Source organism: Sebastes umbrosus, chromosome 6 (assembly GCF_015220745.1).
Source record: "Sebastes umbrosus isolate fSebUmb1 chromosome 6, fSebUmb1.pri, whole genome shotgun sequence".
Classification (NCBI taxonomy): Eukaryota; Metazoa; Chordata; class Actinopteri; order Perciformes; family Sebastidae; genus Sebastes; species Sebastes umbrosus.
In genome coordinates this window covers 22,243,001-22,262,872 of record NC_051274.1, presented here as the reverse complement: position 1 = coordinate 22,262,872, position 19,872 = coordinate 22,243,001, and the positions used below count along the sequence as shown (strand labels likewise).

At 37.9% G+C, this 19,872-nt stretch overlaps 1 protein-coding gene across 7 annotated transcripts in view; it reads left to right on the top strand.

The window, feature by feature from the left end:
* Nucleotides 1-19,872, top strand: part of hoxc13a (homeobox C13a) — a 70,893-nt gene that overhangs the window by 15,953 nt on the left and 35,068 nt on the right. For 6 of the 7 annotated variants that reach the window (XR_005207287.1, XR_005207286.1, XR_005207292.1 and 3 more), the window contains 2 exons: nt 16,577-16,685; nt 17,336-17,407. The gene's annotated coding sequence lies outside the window, so the exon portion shown is untranslated. Of the gene's footprint in view, nt 1-16,576; nt 16,686-17,335; nt 17,408-18,532; nt 18,713-19,872 lie in introns of those variants that run through there. The other variant, XR_005207291.1, reaches the window with a different exon arrangement.

The window sequence follows — 19,872 nt, the reverse complement described above, 5'->3', positions numbered from 1 at the left end:
TTCGCTTCTCGGCTCATTTATGAGCAATAAGAAATAGATACATTAATGTTATTGCACATTTGAATAATGGTGCTGCACTAAACTCCTTACTGAACATTCACAGAATGGTTTTGTTTTTTTTCCTTTATTCTAAACCAAAGAAAGTAAAACCAACCAACTAATGCTTCCAGGCCACTAATGATAAAGTTTTGGAAACAGCCTCCATTTTTTTTAGTATTATTTATATTCGTTGTAATGCTTCTTTATGTGTTTATAATAGAACATAATAAAATTAAATATTGCCGTTTGTTTTCATTCACAAGAGTAATTTGTTTCCTGCCTCTCAGCACTTTAGCTCAGCGGGTGTTTGCAGAAAAATATGTTGATTGCTGAATTATGGTTGCAAAGCACGCTGTGTAGGTCTATCGGTTATTGTGCTATAAAGGTGATTATATCCTAGGTAAGTAAACTTGTTTTCTAAGCCCAATGTCACTTCTGTTTCCTCAGCCCTCCGTGGAAGAAAAGCCATAAACCTTTTTTTTTTTTGAGCAACCGTGTTAAAAAGAACACCTGTAACTCGACACACAGACTTCTCCACTCAAATGCCAGAGGCAACTTTATGACTCACGAGAATGGGGACACACGGCTAAATAGATAGTTTGTGTACAGGCCTGTCTTCTGGTCGAGCATTCCCTTGGTTTCAAACAAAACGTTCATTTGGACAACATCTGAATGGAGGCCATTTTGGTTTGGCCTTATATTTGCACAGCCCTGGGATTGTGCGGGCGCTAGTGGGGGATGGGTGAGCTGCTGCAGCTACCCCTACCCTGAAGACTCCTGTTAATGTTTTAGTCATTCTGGAGCCGCTGGGCTGGGAGACAGATTCAGTCAAAAAGCATTTGAGCACCCTCAGGTCCTCAGAGTGATTTACTGCGTATTTGGACATCTGCAAAGAGCTTTTGCACCTTGAAATTCTCTCTCTCTCTCTCTCCCTGACTATCCCTCTTTACTGTAGTAAACCCTTGGGAATGTTCTGTCATACTGAATCACCTTGAAGGTATCCAAGGTAGAGTCACTTCCTGTCACCTTCTCGCTCAATAATCCACCCCTCCCTCTCTTCCACCCTTCCATCTTACCTCATTTTTCTATCACCTTCAAACCTTCTGCTCGAGCCCCAACCACACCCCTATCGTCTCGGCCATCACATTTAATGTGTGCTGCTCCTGTGTCTCTTAGCCCACCTCTTGCTCACCAGCTGGACACATCAATCCATGTGACAGGTGCTTGTCAGTCTGCTCCTTACTGGGCAGCATCCCAAAAAGGAAACGCAAAGTCTTAGACGGCACAACTTTACCAGGGGTTGACAAAATGTGTCAATATATGAACACATCTTCATAGGATATCTATCTCACTAACAAGACAAGGGTAGGTAACTGATAAGCAGTTATGAGTAAGTTATGTTACCTTGACAAGTTGTATTTACTGCTTTGTTGCCTATGGCGGCCACCCTGAGTCAAGTGAAGAGGAGAGCCGTCAGTGGTCATCAATAACAGGTCTGTGTGGTGTGGGTGGTGCAGGCTGTGTGGCATGTGTTTTGGAAGTGATGGCCAGAGGCCCTCTGTCTGTGCAGTTCTGAAAATATGGTGTCATTAGCATCTGTGTCTCCATAACTGGGACTGTTGCTGAAGAGGCCCAAACATATCTGGTATGCAGTGTTTAGGAGGCACGCAGACAGGATAATTGCTGGGCAGAAACTGGCCGTAGCTCCAGACTTTCAAGTGCTCGTTGCCTTTTGAGCGTTTTACACCCCAAGTGGCTGAATAGCCCAGGGGAAACAAGGTCTGCGTTGATTTATTGCTCACCCTTAAGTCTTTTGTTTCTTAAGACCAAGGACGACTCAATCAGACACCTCAAGTCTCAAAATTAGAGTTTGTAATATCATTAATGTTTGACTGGTGAGTTGCTGCACATAGGAATCCAAATGCCATAGAAGTAAACATACAAAGAGCCAGTGTGCTGAGCCTTTATCCCTTAGTAGTGCATTACCTCAAATGTTTGGCTGCATTTCATAACCACCGCCATCTCTCTCTCTCTCTCTGCCAGTAACCAGTGATTAAACACAAGAACAAAGTGTTCTCATTGAGGTGGAGCAACATATGGAACGTTGTCAGGGTAAATCAGAAACAGTATCCGCGTGTAAAATAATTTGTCGGTTAGCTTTTAAGCAAGTCAAGGGCTACATTGTTCTCCATTCGGTTTCTTTACTTTATATTTTCTTTTTTTTGTGTATGAATGCACAAGTGAGACAGCTAAGTAAAATTACATAAAAAGATTAACTGTTGTGTCTCCCTCTTTATCTCTCCTCTCCTCCCTCACTTTCTTGTTAAAGCACACAAAAAAGAGTTCATAATTAGCTGCATATGGTGCTCAACTGGCATACCCATTTATTTGTGTGTTGGCCAAGACATATTTACAGTAAAATGTTATGTCTGGCTGTAAACAAATTTATTGTTATATTATACACTTGTGGGGATGACACAGTGATTGACACCACAATGAGGAAAAGAGTAGAGAGGCTGTGTAGGACTTTTCATTCCATTAAGAGCAATTTTATACCCGACAAACAGCGAACATAAAGTAACGGCATCTTTGTTACAATTATGGTTGTGTCTGTGTTGTCAAAAATAAAGTTTTATTTAACATTTAGCATTTATTTCCTCAATGGGATGAAATACAGAAGCTGGACGCAATAAAAGCAACACTCGTACAATGTAACGCAAATGGGTTGTAAGAAATCTGCCTTTGTATAAGTTATAGTTTTTCTTCTGTCAGAGAAGTGTTGATTCTACCCCCACCCCCAAATAATTTGTTTTTGAATTATTTTTCTTCAATACAATGCCAGCCAGCCGCCATAAATTAGTTAAATCAACAGTTCTGACTTAGTCTTAGAAAGAGCTGAGATGGTAATATTCATTGCAGGTATATTCAATTGCACTATATTATACAGGGTTTCTTTTATTGTATCCACCAAGTTTGAATTTGTCACTCAAAGTAACAAACTGTGCTCTTTCACCATGTCAGGAGACAAAGTGACACATGTCTATGTACATTTCTGAATCCACAGTCTTTTGATGACTACAAGGATATTGCTCACTTTGGCAGTCTGACAGTGAAAGAAATCCGTTAAATTATCTGTGCACAATAAATGTATTGTTTTTGCCTCAGCCAGTTCAGTCCAAACTGGGAAACGTTTGGCTTGTCTCAGGATTTAGCTAACATTAGAGCTGGAGTATCCGTGCGTTTGAACAAACCCCTGCTTAGCCCTCTAAGGTATGACTTGAAGTATGCTAAACCTCAGCCAGCAGCCATTACTTGCCAGCACTATAAATGCCCAGATGTCAGTACCTAAGCTAGGCTTGACATGAGGAAAAATGATTAAGACGAGCAGAATCTCCGATACACACAAAGCACAGCTGCTGAGAGATAAATACTTCCTCGAGGTTATCGTATCAATTAAATCCATCAGAACTGACAGAACAACTAATATATTTTCAAACAGTAGCTTTAAATTATGTATATGTTCATGGGATCCACAATGCTCTACTATTCCCGTAGAGATTAATGACTCATTTCAAATGTACTAAAAAGTTTTGATGGAAACTTGTACGTGCTGTGACAGATTGCAATATACATTGACGTATGACTTATTCAATCTCCAGCCAGAAATAAATAGTGACACAAGCTTTCTTGCTATTTGATTAGAGGCTTCCTAATGGCTTCCATGTTGCTCTGAAATGGTTTGTAGTGGTGGCGGAGACATAGAGTTGGACAGCGGTAGTGAAAAAGAGTGACGTCAGCATATGTAACTGGAAACACATGAAGTCGAATTAGTCCTTCATTGGCGTCATGGAACGTGAGGTTGAACTCCTTCACAGGTGTCAAAAAAAGACAGGAAACATTTCTGAATAATTGATATGGAAAAATCGTTGAAGAAGGCAGGAAAGGCCTCGGTGGAACCATGTTGTGCAGAGGCATATTTCCTTCATTTGGTCAGACGTAGAAGAGAGAAGGTGGAGCCTTTTCCGTTGGGCAGTTTGAACTCCACCCACATGACCAAATAAGTCCCCAAAGCCGCACTATACTCCACCTTTCTTTGATGCACAGCAACGGGTTTTTGTGGTCTGATTAAAAATAATACTTTTTTTCCTTTTGCAAGGATTTTACGACAATGGTATATGCAATGTACTCGTGTAATTATTCACAGGGACACGTTAAGGCTCCAGACATGGGTGTGTGCTCATACAGACATGGAAAACAGTGAAGTAGAGGGAAAACTGCTTAGATGAAGGGAATTAAAGACCTTGTCAAATGACCGTTAGTGGTTAACTCCCTAGAGGTACAGCAGTGGCAGTCAAGAGTGATACACCACAGAAAGTGAGTCAGATTCACAGCTTTTGCAGTTTTTGACGACTTTAAGGACGCGTGCCAAATCCAATCATAAATAAACAGACAACCTCCCACCGAAAGTTAAAACAAGCGATCGGAGTAAATTTCATTCCTAAATTTATAGCCTGAGTTCTTTATACAAAAACTGACAGTAAGTGACTGTTAAACAAGATTAAAAAAACAGTTTATTGATTGTAAAAGGTCTAGTAAAGAAGAGCTTTATTTTTTGAGTTACGATGTGATGAAAAAACTGAAAAGCTATGGCTCATGAAATACTTATAATATAGCCAAAAACCAGAGCCTAGGCTTTGTATAATAGTTTTTGTTACACCTAATTTGAAACGAGAACACATACTAAAACACATATTCCATGTTATACTCTATGCATGTGTCAGTCAAAGAGTATGCTACTAAGAGATTTTTCCAGGTACAAATCCGTCTCTTCGCATTTGCCCAATCACTGTACTAAAAGAGAAGATATCCTGCACCTTAGTAGACATTTAACTACCCTATACAGAACTCAAGTGAAAAGCATCCAGTAGGTAACGCCACATGCTCAAAAGTATGTATGCAGGGTTCCCGCTAGAAAAGTGTTTAGGCCCGGTGGCAAGTATTTTGAAGGTGGCGTGTAACGTTACTACCAGCCGGCGTCTGTGATGGTAAAGTGTATTTTTTAAGACAAGGTGATAGTCGCATTTGATTTTTTTATAATTTAATGACTTAATCTTAAATTCTAAAATCATGAACCATCGGAATCGTTACTTTTTAGCTGCTAGCCGATAAAATAAATTAATTGAAAAATGCGCTACTGCAGCCGCATGTCTCCGTCTGTAGCCATACTCAATGTCCCGCCCACAACACTATCTGATTGGTTACGAGTAATAGCTAATCAACACTGAAGGCCACTGTACCAGAGATGGGCAAAGACGAATGCAGACGTAGCTGCTCCAGTGAGCGAGCGGAGCTTGTGTCGTGGCAGGAGATATTACTGAAGTTGTAAACATCACAATCCAATACGATGAAGTATGGTAACGTTCTGCCGTTAGTAGACCTAATAGTAGTTCAACTTCAGTTGTATGATGACTGCATGGAAAGGAAAGGAAAAGAAAGTGAGACGGCATATTAGTTTATGAAACTGCAACACAGTCATGATACAGACATTTCATACACCAGATATAACGCAGACCTGTTGATGCACATTCAACCCATGCTGGACCCGTCCAGATGAGTCTGCTGTCACTCTGTTTGTCAGTTAGTAGAGAATCCACTCTGCAGTGTAGTTCACACACTTCACTGATAAACCAGATAATTGTACAGTAATACTGGGCTTCATGATCTTAATAAAGTTTTTTTATCATATCAAAACTTCAGTCCGTACACTCACTTGTGTTATTTTAAATTTTGACACTAAGATTAAAAATGTTACTGCAAATGTATATTGGTTATCTGTCTCCTTGATTACTAATAATTGGAATCGGCCCTAAGAAAAAAACATTGGTCGATCCCTAGTACACTTAAACTGATAGCGATATTTTTTTTTAGGTGGGCCTTTCTTTTAGGAGGCTACTTGTGGTACAAGTCTGTCTCTTTGCATTTGCCCAATCACTGTAGTAAAGGAGAAGATATCCTGCACCTCAGTAGATATTTAACTATACAGAACTCAAGTGAAAAGTATCCAATGTTATGCTCAAAAGTGTGAGATATTTAGAGGTGTTGTGTTTCTGTTGCACGAATGGCCACCAGTTGCTCTGTTCATTTGAAAAGATTTAAAACAAGGACTGATAATGTACAAAGGAAAAACCTAAGTATGATCAGAGTACATATATTTGTTTTAGTATAGGAGGCTTGATTTTATCTGAATAAACAAAACAAAATAGTCTTTCCAAAACATTTAACCGTCCATTGACTAATAAATTCACCTGAAATTGTTTTTTTTTTTATCCATTTAGTCGTGTTATCAAATCATTACCAGTTTTTTTTTTGGTTAGATAGTAAAACACCTTAAAGTAGAGAAGAAATCTGGAATATTTTGGATCTAAACTGCATTAAAGCTGAATTATTACTGTTTTTAGGATTGTCCACCTCCGCAACTCCATCACTTCTCAAAACTGAGAGAAAGTTGGCATTTTCATAAATTCAGTATTAAAATTGCAAAGTCAGCCAATGTACATTTAGCACACTACTCTTAAAATAGGAAGTTTAATCAATCCTTCTATTCCTCTCCATTTTTTATCTCTATATGTCTGTTTATCTGTACTGTAAACCAATCAAACCATTGAAATCATTCTTCTTGATTTATGGTTTTCACTGCAGCTGGGTTGAGTCCTCTTCTGTGCATTTATAGCCATCTTGCTTTGTGTGTGCGTGCAGGCTGGTGTGTGGTTCCTACAGCCTGGCTTTGTTGGGAAAACCTGTCACGTCTTGATTTGTTTCTATGTAATTTAGTCTTGCTTGGATGGATAGATGCATTTGATAGAATGACATGACTGTTATCTGGCCCCCTATGGGGATATGATGGTCTGTTGGTACATTTGTGTGTTTGAGCTTATAACGGTCTGTTGCTGTCCGTGCAATACTCTACAGCTAGGGGTTGGCAATATGGCCCTAAAATAATATCACAATATTTTAGGGTATTTATGTGATAATGATGAGATGACAAGATAGATACAGAAACAAATATTTTATTATTAATTACAAGAACATACAATTGCAACAATATAAGTTTAACTTTAACAGTTTGACTTCAAATATTCAGTAAAAACTAAACAAATTTTAGTTTGTAAACAACAATAACGCAGACTGAGATTCAGATTCTGTGTAAAATATAAATAGTACAACAACATAAAATCAACCACAAATCTAAAGTGCAAACAGTTGCCAATTACAAATGGGAAAGTTTGTGACCCAGTCGCCATGTTGAAAACAGTCGAGCCAAAAACTCTCATTTTACAGATATAAACAGTACACTACAAGATGTTTCTGAAAACATTTGAGGAAAGTAATAGGCTTAAAGTAAGTTTCTTGATTCATATTTGATGGGCGCTGTCTAATTTGACCGTTTGATCGGAGTTCATGAGCTTCACGAGCAGTGATTGACAGCTGCTCTAGAGACAACTCGGCTCTGATTAGTTGTTTTCCTTTGGCGCTGTAAAGTGTTGCAAATGCCATTAGCAACACAGGAGGACACAGAGAAACATGATTTCTGTCTCATGCACTACTGTCAAGATATAGTGACCGTTTTATAAAAACATATTTGAGTAAATTTACCAACTTCATTTTGTATCCTCTGCCATTTCTCCTTTACTCTTCTTGCTGTATCTTGTGTCACTCAGCGCTGACCATCAGACCCCCCTCCCTAACACACACATGCACGCACGCGCATGCACGCACGCACACGCACATGCACACGCACGCACAGACCTGCATTTGTTTTGACAGGCTGTTGTGTATCATACATTCACACATATTTCGTTTTTAGTCATGCTTCACATAGGCTTTCATGCGACAACATGACCTGGCGATGCCGATTTCCGTTACCATAGTAACTCAATCCTGCTGGCATGCATATGGCGAGAGGAAAGGGATTGATGCTGTGCTGCTGCCAGAGCAGCTGCTGACTGAGATTACTCTGAGCAGCAAGTCGCTAAAAGGGTCTAAGAAGTCAAGGACTATTCATAAAACATTCTGGGCTGGATCCTTGGAGGCCCAGGCATAACAACGCTACTGGTCCTCACTACTGAAATCGCTCCCCTTTTTGGAACTAACTTCTCCACCTTGGAGCCGGTAGCAATTTCGCTTTCAGCCATACTTGTTGTTGCTGCGCTTAACAGTATGACATCATTACGTAAACAAAACGGAATATTGCCATTATCACGTTACGATTATTTTTATCATATTAAAAATGATGCTGGTATTACTGTGAACAATGTGATATGGCACACCCCTAGTCTACACCTCAGTAAGATGGGATCTGCCTTTCTTTCACAATAAGAATAAATGGCTTCAGATTCAGTAGTCATAGCAGTGATGTGGCGTACACCTCCTTATGATATTAGATTCAATTGTCATAACAAAATAACCGGCTACTGGGTCCAGCTACATATTAACCATACAGAAATGAGAATGGCATTGAGTTTTCATCTAACTCTCAGCAAGAAATTGAATAACTCTTCAGGTCTTGAGCTCTAGATTTTTAGCCACGCTAATGGCATGGCTGCAGGGGTGGCTCTGTCTGTCAATTGGTCCAGACTGAAGTATCTCAACCACTATCCAATGGATTGTGAAATTCAATGTCCCCAGAGGATGGTGCCTCCTGAATTTTTGGTAATATCCTGGTTTTACGTCCAGCATCACTAGCAGGTTGACGTTATTGGCTTTTAGTGAAATGTCTTGACAACTGTTGATGGATTGTCATGCAATGTGGTACAGATATCCATGGTGTCCAGAGGGCAAATCCTAATGACTTTGGTGACTCCCTTTTAATCCAATGCCCCAATGAGATTCACTTGGTTTATTTGTGTTTTTTATTGAAATGTTTTTATGTGATTATTAGATGGGATGCCATGGCATTTTTACAGACATTTATATCTCCTTCAGGGTGAATTGTAATCACTTTGATGATCCCTTAACTTTTCTTATAGCTCATCATCAGGTATTTAGTCATCACTTTGGTTTCTGACTAAATACCTGCAACACTAATGACATTCCCATTAGCCTCAGCTGCACTTTGCTTAGTGCTGGTTAGAAAATGTTAGCATGCTAAACTAAGATGGTGAACATGGTTGGGATATATCTACTAAACATCAGCATGCTAGCTTTATCACTGTGAGCATATTAGCATGCTGACATTAGCATTTAGCTCAATGCACCACTTGAAGTGCAGAACCACAACCATGGCTGTAGTCCCATAGTCTTGTTTAAATATGACTATAACATTGTCTCGGGTAATGTCCCAAAAAATATAAGAATATATTGAGAGAATGAGATTTTCTCTGTTTAATTAACCATTGCAGAGTTTCCACTTGAAAAATTGTTAGGCCTGGTGGCAAGTATCTTTTGACGTGGGTCGGTGGCCAGAAACAGGCAGAAGTAACGGCACAGTAGCAAAGCAATGACGGGGGCAGCAGCGAAACCTATATTAGTCACCTAAAATAAAGACCTACCTAAAAAATTCAATATCGGTTTACGTGTATGTCTTTAGAATACTTTCACTGCTTTACCTTGCCGTCAGACGGCCTTTTCCGACTATGAACTGAAGCTGTTATCTATGCTCTCTTCAAAGCCAGACTCCATTGTCAAAATCAGTCATTTTACCTTGCAGAACCCAGAAGTTGCTGGTCTACCTCTGCCTTGATCGGTTAGTGTTATTGTATGACTTTGGTGAATCCAAACTAATCCTTTAAAACACCAAAGTCACACAATAAGACAAACTAAAAATCAAGGAAGCGGTAGACCAGCAACTGCCATGTTTTGCAAGGTAAAATAACTGTTTCTTTTTTTAAAAAACTGGCGGCTTTGAAGAGAGCATAGATAACGGCTTCAGTTCCCTGTTGGAAAGGGCTGTCCTTTGGCAAGGTAAAGCGGTGAAAATATCTAAATATAGTGTACACTTTTTTTTAGGCGGGTCACTCTTTTTTAGGTGGCCTGCTCCCATCCACAGCAGCACATTGCTTTATTCCTGTGCCTATACTCCTGTTTATTTCTCCAAACTGGGGGCGTGCCAACCGCCATCTACTATAGGTAATACACTGACTATAAGTAAGTACCTCATAAAACCACACTTCAAAAAATCCGAACTATCCCTTTAAGCTTGCTCACGGGCCATCTGTCTGTCATCATCTGTTCATGATTTAGATGATGCATTCAGATTTATATCACTCATCAAAAGAGTGACCAAAACACTATAGTTTTTCTGTTAATCTTTTTTCTTTTTAATCTACTTATGAATATTTCAATGTTACAGCCATTGCTTAGCCACCAATATGCTGGAAATCTGAATCAGGCTTTCATCTCTGTTACGTCAATACTGAACTACATATATACTGTTCCCTGTATTAAGACTTGATTTTGAAGTCATTTTGTGTGTAAATAAAGCTCTTGATGGCCTAGCCTGTACGGTATTGCAGAGTCCTTGCTGTTTATGTGCCTTCATGTTCACTCAGATCTTCCACTGTGGGTTTGGTAGATGGTCAGAACCACCGCCATAAGAACATTTGAGATGCAGCTTTTTTTCAACTCTACTCCCAAACTAGAACTGGAACTATTATGGTCTTACAGTTAAAAGAGGTATTATACTACTCAAATAAAACTAATGCAGCTGAATGTCTAATCAGTCCTGGAGATGTGTTCCAGCGACATATAAAAAATGATTGCCTATCAAAAATAATCTTATTTCTCTTTTTATCTTTTCAAGGCAACGTTTTGATCGTTTGATTGAGGAAGATCTTGTAGATTGAAATGTTACCTTGAAAAGAGAAAAAAAATATTTATTTAGTATTCATTTGGTACACTTGAATTTCTCTTAAACTTGTACCTGAAAAGCAACAGATATGATTACACACAAGCAAGATATATTTCAAAAGCAACTGAGGGAGTAGAAATGAACAAAGCTGTTAGAAAGCAGCTCTCAGGGACCATTGGACATCGCACCAGTGATCTTTATTGCATTTCACTTTACTGATCCAACATTTAACATCTTTAAAAAAGAGTGGATGGCCCACCAATCCCACACCCCTTTATATTATTGAATTAGTTTTTCAGTCAGCAGGCAGTGGTGACATAAAGGAAATATACTATAGGAGAGTGACACGGAGTTGTTAGAATTTCATACCTCCTAGCTAGTTTTACAGTTTTTCAAACTGTGCAACTGTCTTGCCCAATCACCTGTTTTGGGATATATTAATGTTTTGGGTGGTCTGAGGACTTTCAAGAAATGGCTTGTCTGCCACACATTCTGTCTGCCATACATTCTCTGAAACTGAGTCAGCCAGCCCTACCTCTGCAACACTGAGTCAGAGGAGCAGGGAGCACACAAATCATTTACACAACTGGAGGTAGCACCACCGCCACAATAGTAAAGTGCTTCTGCTCAGAGTCCTAGTATCTCCTTTGCCCCATAAACTGGTTGTATGTTGCCTCATTCATTAACAAGAGTCTACAGCCATGCTAGCAGATCTGTGAGGCTGTGCTGAGGGACTGCAGTGCTTTGAGCTGATCACAATGCTCACACAAATGCTCACAACAGCATGCGGACTTGCTCACAATGACAATGGTAACATTGTCATTGTCTTAACATTGATGTTAAGCAGGTATAGTGTTTACCATGTTCAACATTTTAGTTTAGCATTGTAGCCTGCTAACATTTGCTAATTAGCACTAAACACAAAGTACAGCTGAGACTGATGGGAATGTCATTAGTGTTGCAGGTAATTGGTAATAAACCAAAGTGTTAGACTAAAAAAAAAAAGACCTGATGATGGTGCTAAATGAACGTAAAGAAAAGCTACCATTACTGGAGGTGTCCTGGTGGCCTAATAAGCATACTATATACTGTCTGATCGCAAAGTCACGGTTTGAATATTGCATGCCATTCCCATCTCTATGTCCCCTTCACTTCTCAACTGTCCACTGCAGTTTGAATATTGTTATACTGTATACTAGGGCTGGGCGATATGGGCAAAATCTTCTATAGGTCATTTTATATCTCTAACGATATATATCACGATATAGCATGTTTTTTGGTACTCAATAAAAAAAATAATCTATATGAAATTACCACATGGTAAAGCCCATTTTTGTATACTCCTTGTGTGAATTAGATACTTGACAAATGAAAAGTATTAAGTATTATCTCATTACAAGAACTTGAGTGCAAAATGAACGTACAAGTTTTAAGTGAAATTATAGAGAAAAAAATAAATAACTATAGGTCTAGTCTACAACGCAATAGAAACGATATAGAAAAATATATATGATACATATTTTTGTATCGTTTTGACAATATATCTGCATATTGCCATTTTTATGTTTCATAAATACAGGGCGGAAATACAAGACAATTCTAGATGATGCATTCTGATTTCCATACCAATATTTTGTAGTTTTATCCTTTTTTCTGGTTGACTAGTTGTGTACACAGATGATTGTGGCTTTATGGAAAAAGCACTTTTAAGTATTACTGTTCAGTAATACCAAACAAAGTAGACCTATCACATTATGTCAATTGCCCAGCAGTTTTTTCAGACTTCATATACATTACCTAGTGATTGATGCCTGCAAAAACAGACCATGGCTCACTCTCTGATTGCCTGTTTACAGGGCTCTGACACTTTTATAGCCCTCCTAATACCATTACAAAGTATTACTCCAACAGCAGGGCTCTCGCCTTTCCTGTAGAATTAGATACAATAGGGTGGTTGCTGTGATCTCTTGAGGCAGCACAGTTGTGAAAATGAGCTTTTGTTGAGGCTGCATGAGGACTTATCGACATTTTAACTACCACAATGTCAGTGGTGGTCTGGCCGATTTCATTTAACAACCAAAAACACACTTACATGCCTGAACACAAAAGGTTATAAGTATCTCATAGTTGAAATGTAAAAATATGCACAATAATATCTTAAAAAAACTCTACTGTCCTCACTGTATAGGGGTTATAAAAATGTTAATCATGTAATTGTTTTCATGTAATTAATTGTAAAGTAAAATGGTAAAAAGCTCACAATACTGGAATTGTCATAGCTTGGAAGATTTGCTCTATGCATGTAAGGTTCAAATTGATATATCGGCAGTAGAGTACTGTAATCGAACAAATGGGTCTGCAACTAATTTATTATTGATAAATTCTATTATTTTTCTATAAAATGTTAGAACGTTTAGAGTGCTATATTTAATTTGTATGCCTCCGAACTGGCAACAGCCGTGGCCAGAGGCATTATGTTTTTGGGTTGTCCGTCTGTACGTCTGTTTGTACGTCCATCTTTATGTACGTACGTACGGTCCATTCTTGTGGAGGCGATATCTCAGGAAGGTCTGGAGGGAATTTCTTTTAAATTTGGCAAAAACGTCCACTTGGACTCAAGGATGAACTAATTAGATTTTGGTGGTCAAAGGTCAAGGCCACTGTGCCTCACAAAACAAGTTTTTGGCCATAACTCAAGAATTCATATCCTAATTATGACAATTTCACACAAATTTCTATCAGGATAAAATGATAACATTTTGGACAGACATGGATGTGAATTGCAATTTCACCGGTTGGTGGAGGCATACAACTGCAAGGCGGTAATTCTAGTTTTTTGTCTGACCAACAGTCTCAAAACCCAAAGTATTTTGTATAATATATTTAAGAGTGAAAAGCAACAAATCCCCACATTTGAGAAATTGGAACCAGCAAATGTTTAGCATTTTCCCTTTTAAAAATGACTCCAATAATTAATGGATTACTGACGATTATTTTTTTTGTCGAAAGACTAATAGATCTCCTCAATTTATTGTTTCAGCTCTTGTCGCAAAGTTGATCTTTACGAGTCCTTAGTAAAATCCTAGAGTGCGGAGGAAAAGGTTGAAATTAATGATGATATTCTCTGGATTTAATGCTTGATTATTGTTATGAGACAGATGTAACCAAAGTGGAGCAAAGCCTTTTGAGCACTTCTGAAACAAATTAATAAGATTATCACAGAATGCAACCGCTAGCAGCACACAAAAATGAAAGGAAAATGGGTAATGATAGAGGTAGCTGTGTGGAAAACATGTATGACAAGCTGAGGATATCCTCTTGGTTTGTGGGAATCCTAGTGGAGATCTTTTGACCAGAATAACAGAAAAATATAGACTACTGCCACATAAATGAATTTATTAGTGGGAATGCTCTTAAATCATTTTTTGCACTTGTATGTGCAGAATGGTTTTAAGCAAACTTGAGCATGACATTTATTAGGATTCACCGTCTGGAAACCATAAATGTTTGTACAAAATGTTGTCAATCCATCCAGTAGATGTGGGGATGTTTCACTGGATAAATAAAATCTTTGACTGGCTGGTGGTGCTAGATGAAGAGTCAGAGGATCACTAAAGTCATTAGAATTCATCCTCTAGATACCCCGGATATCTGTATCAAATGTCATAGCACTCCATCTAATAGTTGATGAGATATTTCGGTCCGGACCAAAGTGGTGGACCGACCAACAGACTGTTATCCCTAGAGCCACAGTGACGCGGCAGTGTGACTGAAAAAATAAGTGGCAGTCGGTTGCTAAGACAACACTTCCTTTAGCTGCCTCACAGTAAAAGCGTTCCAGTTTGTGTTATCAATAGCTTGACACAGCAAGGGGCGTTACTGCAGCTCAGACAGCACATCAAAAAGGAGGGATCAGAAAACAGCGAGGTTCCTATTTGTGAGACAAATGTCAACACAGCAGCAACCCAGGAGTGAAACAAAAATCCAAATCACAGAAACTCAAACACAAAACTACTGAAACCAAATGTAGCAAACCATTGAAAAATGCAGAGTCAGTCATTTTGCTGTGACGGCTCAGTTGCAGGCCGGTACCTTCGGGGCTCAGTTCTGCCGTCTAGCAGAATATACTTGGGTCACTGTGGTTACCCCCTGCTGTGAGGGCACAGTGGAAATGCCCAGGAGCTAATGCCACACCACAGTGCTTTAGTATGCTATACTGAGCGACTAAAAAAGATTGTGCCATATTCCCACTATTAAGACGCTGCAGATAGGGTTGTAACGGTATACAGTGGTATGAAAGTTGACATACCGTGCACATTTGCACATACAGAATTGAAAAAACTGACATAAGTGTGTGTGTGAGTTCAGACAGGAGCAGTCTGGCTGCACTGTTGCACTCCTACAGTATATGTTGATTGTTAATAATCATAGGAAATTGTTTTAAAAGCTCGAAGCTGAGGTTATTTTTCATTTTGTAGTTAATTACATGCTATTGTGCTGCCAACATGTTATGCTTCAGTTTTATGCTATTTTTTTATTAGGTTAATAATAATTCTGTTTATTAAAATTCTGTTCTCATTCCTTGGGTCATTGTAAATATTAATAATAGTAGTATAATACTGTGATATTTTCTGAGATGGTTATCGTATTGTGAAAATCTCATACTGTTACAACCCTAGCTGCAGATTTACTGTAATCTATTTGGAATTTTTGTGAATAAAGCAATTTTGCGGGTTTGTAACCATGTACTTTATATACTGCAGCGCATTAAGTTATTTGCTGTATATTTTACATGAATTGTTGGTATTGAAATCCTTAAATGTGATTGTGATTGTTTGTTTGGTCGTTGTTGTGTATATTGCCCCTCTTCTTTGCATTACTGCCAGTGATGTCTGTAAAGCCGAACCAGCCTGACATCCTGAATTTTACATTGTGGCCCATGTCTTCATGTTTTCACTTTCCACTTCAGTCTCAGGGCTGACGATTTATTACACAGCTTTGTTGAATACTCTATTCTGATTGGTCAATCACGGCGTTCTATGGTCTGTCATTTCTTTATAGCAGATTGTTGCTATATATAACAGACCGTTGCGATGGCCGCAGTTCTGATGTTGGATTCTGGCAGACCGTTTTTGTGTCAAATTATTGATTTATGTAATAAGTGGGATAATGTACAGCTAGCAGGTCATTGTTATGAAATAAACCCCTTCAGAACGATATGCATGACTACGCTTCGCGTCTGGGTTTATTTCACAACAATGACCGGCTCGATGTACATTATCCCTTACATATGTCGTCAAAACGATATAAAAATGTCTATCATATATATTTTTCTGTATTGTTTCTATCGTGATATAGGCTTGGCCTATATTTTTTTTACTCTACTATTTCACTTAAAACTGTTGATGTTCATTTTTCCATCTTAAAATGAGAAAATACTCAGTACTTTTCATTTGTCAAGTATTTAATTCACACAGGAGTATATAATATAAAAATAGGCTTTACCATTATTGAATTACCAGAAAATGTGCTATATCATGATATATATCGTTATTGAGATATGAAATTACCGAAACCGTGATAGAAGATTTTGGCCATATCGCCCAGCTCTAGTCTCAGCAGTGACATTTAGAAACTAATCCTGTAAATCTGTACATTCTCTTAAAATGTTTTCTTGATTTTGTGTTTTAGCTGCTGCTGTGATTGCTGAAGGCCCAGACCAGTAACGGGCAGCTGGGACGCCATGTGTTTGAACAGCCCCCAGACCTTTTACATAATATCTCCGATCAGCTCCCAGCAGGTAACCGCATCTCAACTGTCTTTAACCACATTTTCAGGACTTTTGTTAACCTCTAATTTGCAGATTTTGACATTTTGATTATTTTTCAATCCAGTACCAATACTTTCAGATTAATGCAGATTTCACCAGTCATTTTGATTTGCCTTTTCCTCTGTTCTATGACCAGAACCACAGTCTTGCTGCTTCTAGTGTAACTAAATGGAAAGTCTCAGAGAGACAGATACAAGAAAAAATACTTGGCTAATCATTCCTATTGAGTGGCTTTTTTTCTTTAACTATGGGTTTTATTTAGATGACATTCTACAGTTTGTATTTAATTCTACATGTTCACATCTCTCCCGAGGTATAATATACTATTGATTTGCTTCATTCAGGATACAGATTCAGGAGTTTCTCCTCTCTCTGTTAAAAATCAGAGACCGACAACAAGCATTAAAGAGTGAATTTGAACGTTTTATGGAGTTTTTGCCTACTTTAATATATACAGTATGCTCACTGTTTTATCTGTAGGTCCAAAACTAGAGTCAGAGTCCTAAATTCAGAAACACTTTCTCACTAGAATTCTAGTTTTAAGGCTTTAGTAGAAGTATATTAAAGTTGACTTTTTGTAAAACTGCTATTAATTAAAGTTTTCCCTCTCAAACTCACAGCCCAGAAAATCAGCGGTGAAGAAGGCATCTATTAGAGAGAAGAACCCAAAGCACCGAAGTAAGGATTAAGAGGTAAGTTGAAAAGGGGGAGAAAAACCAGTCAGGATTTATTTGCCTTCTAGCCATAAAATGGATGTAAAACCTGCTGTAGCCACTTGGAAGTTGTTGTCAGCGAGGCTGACTCAGCTGGACTCGAAGTGCCTAAAAGTTTGATGTCTAGTGAAGTAGAACTTTCATAAAATAGAAGAACATTTTTCTCCAAATACTACTATTATTTAAAGTTGATTAAAATAATAAGAGATAGAACATGAATGATCTTGATATAAGGTGGTCATTATAGCAGTGATTTTTACATGGATATAGAAAATAAAAATATATTACCAGCATACAGGAACAACTTAAGCAAATCAGAATGAAAGCAGGATGTGTATAAATCACGGGCAACATAAGGGCAGTACAGTATAATGCGACACGTTTGGAAAGCAGAGACAGATGCTAGTTTAACTCACCAGAAGTCGGCATATAAAGAAATGATTTAATAATATACAAAACATGTTTTCTGTAAGGTATAAAATATTTTCTTCTTTCATTGTACTCACAGTACAATGAAAGAAAACAAGATTTTACAGATTGTATTTATTTGGATTACCAGGTCAACAGAAGGCAATGCATATGTACTTTTTGCAGTGTGTGTACAGGTTTAAAGGTGTACACCATACACATAATCACTGTATCAGTAAATATATTAACATGTTCGATGTAGGCCATGTACAGGACACAAAGATACTGTATGGTGTAGTTGTGTTACTCCCCTAAAAACACAAAATGGAGGCAAAAGTAAAAGAAATACTGGGCAAAAAATTGTTTTGAGGACAGCAGACTGAAAAGCACAGGTAAAATTGAAAACCTTAATGATGGCTCAGTTCCATTAAGTGTCACAGTAAGCTATTCCAGTGAGCCATCATGCTCCATACCAGGGCCTCCCCTAAGTGGAACGCAGCTCTCATTAATGTTATTAAATACACCTGTGCTTTTCCTATTATGACATGACGTGAAAAAGGTCTATCGTTTGGTTCTAAGATGTAAAAGCTTCTTAAACTTACTCTAGAAAATTGCACAAACGCAGAGAGTGGCAAAATGTCACTGAATGTCCACAAAAATGTGACTTTTATATTTTTATTAAAAATGTTCCATCAGGGGTTTCCCTTTCGTGCCATCAACAATCATGTGGATAGACTTTCCTTTTTTTCCCCCCAAATGTTGGATATCCGGTTTTGGAAAAGCTCCTCTCGTGGTTATTATACCCACACACAGTATGGGAACATTTTCCTCGCTTGGTTGACTGAGTGTGCATAAATAAACACAAACAGAATCTTTCTGCCCAGAGTATCCATCACTCTCCTTCAAACTGCTCCGAGTCAAATAGATGTTTGCGTGCGGGCGTAGTGTAGAGAATCTATGCAGATCTCATATGTTGTTGTTCTTACATATGTACTCATGATGTGCTTTATGTAATGCTTGTGCAACACATTACAAGATGGACACATTCATCAAATTAATGAAGTCAAAAGAAATGTCCTCATATTATTAATATAATAATAATATAACCAAACTGTATAACGGTCAAATATCTGATAATTATTATTCTGTATTTTAGTAATACAAGTTATGAATGGCGTACGGTATTTGATTAAAACATGGGTCATTGGGTAAAATAATAAAGCCATAGTTTTTTTTTTTTTTCTAGCAACCAACTCAGATGTTCCTTTGAACACTTGACCTACATTCACAACTCTGTTCTCTTTTACTGAATGGATTCATACACAATCCATTTTTAGGTTTTTAGCTGCAGAAACAACAGGAAACATTACAAATACTGTTCTGTCTGTGTACTGTTTGCATGTGTGATGTTATAATTGCTGCTCCAACCGTATGAAGACCCTTTTAAAGGTCAATTTCACCATTTATACATCCTGATTATGGTGCTGATGAGATGCAGCTGCCGACACGTAGACGTTGCAGAGTCATTGCGCTCCAGTATCTAAAAAAATATTTTTAACACTTTTCAGAAAATTCCCAGATATTTGTTTGACTTTTATAGGTTGCCCCATTCCAGTTTCTTATTACCCTACTAACACGATGCATGAACAAAGAAAGTACAAACGTTAGATCTGCAACACAAAACTGTGTTTTTCTTCTATGGAAGCAATATCAAAATTAATGAAATATGAACAACTGAACTGAATCCAGGGTCATTTTATTTATGATTTTCTCATCTTGCATTACTGACAGACATAAAATAAAGGCTATAAATGATTACTTTAATGAGAAACATATTCAGGTGACTATACTATACATATTATATTAGGCTACATTAGAGTATATTTTAGATCACATTTTTAGATGACTCGGCCTATATTTTAATGAAAAAGAGAGATAAAATGTAATGATTATTGTTAATGTTTACTACTATGGCTACTTTAACTACTAAATAATGATATTTGATTTGTAAAAATGTAATTATGCAGTAACAAAGA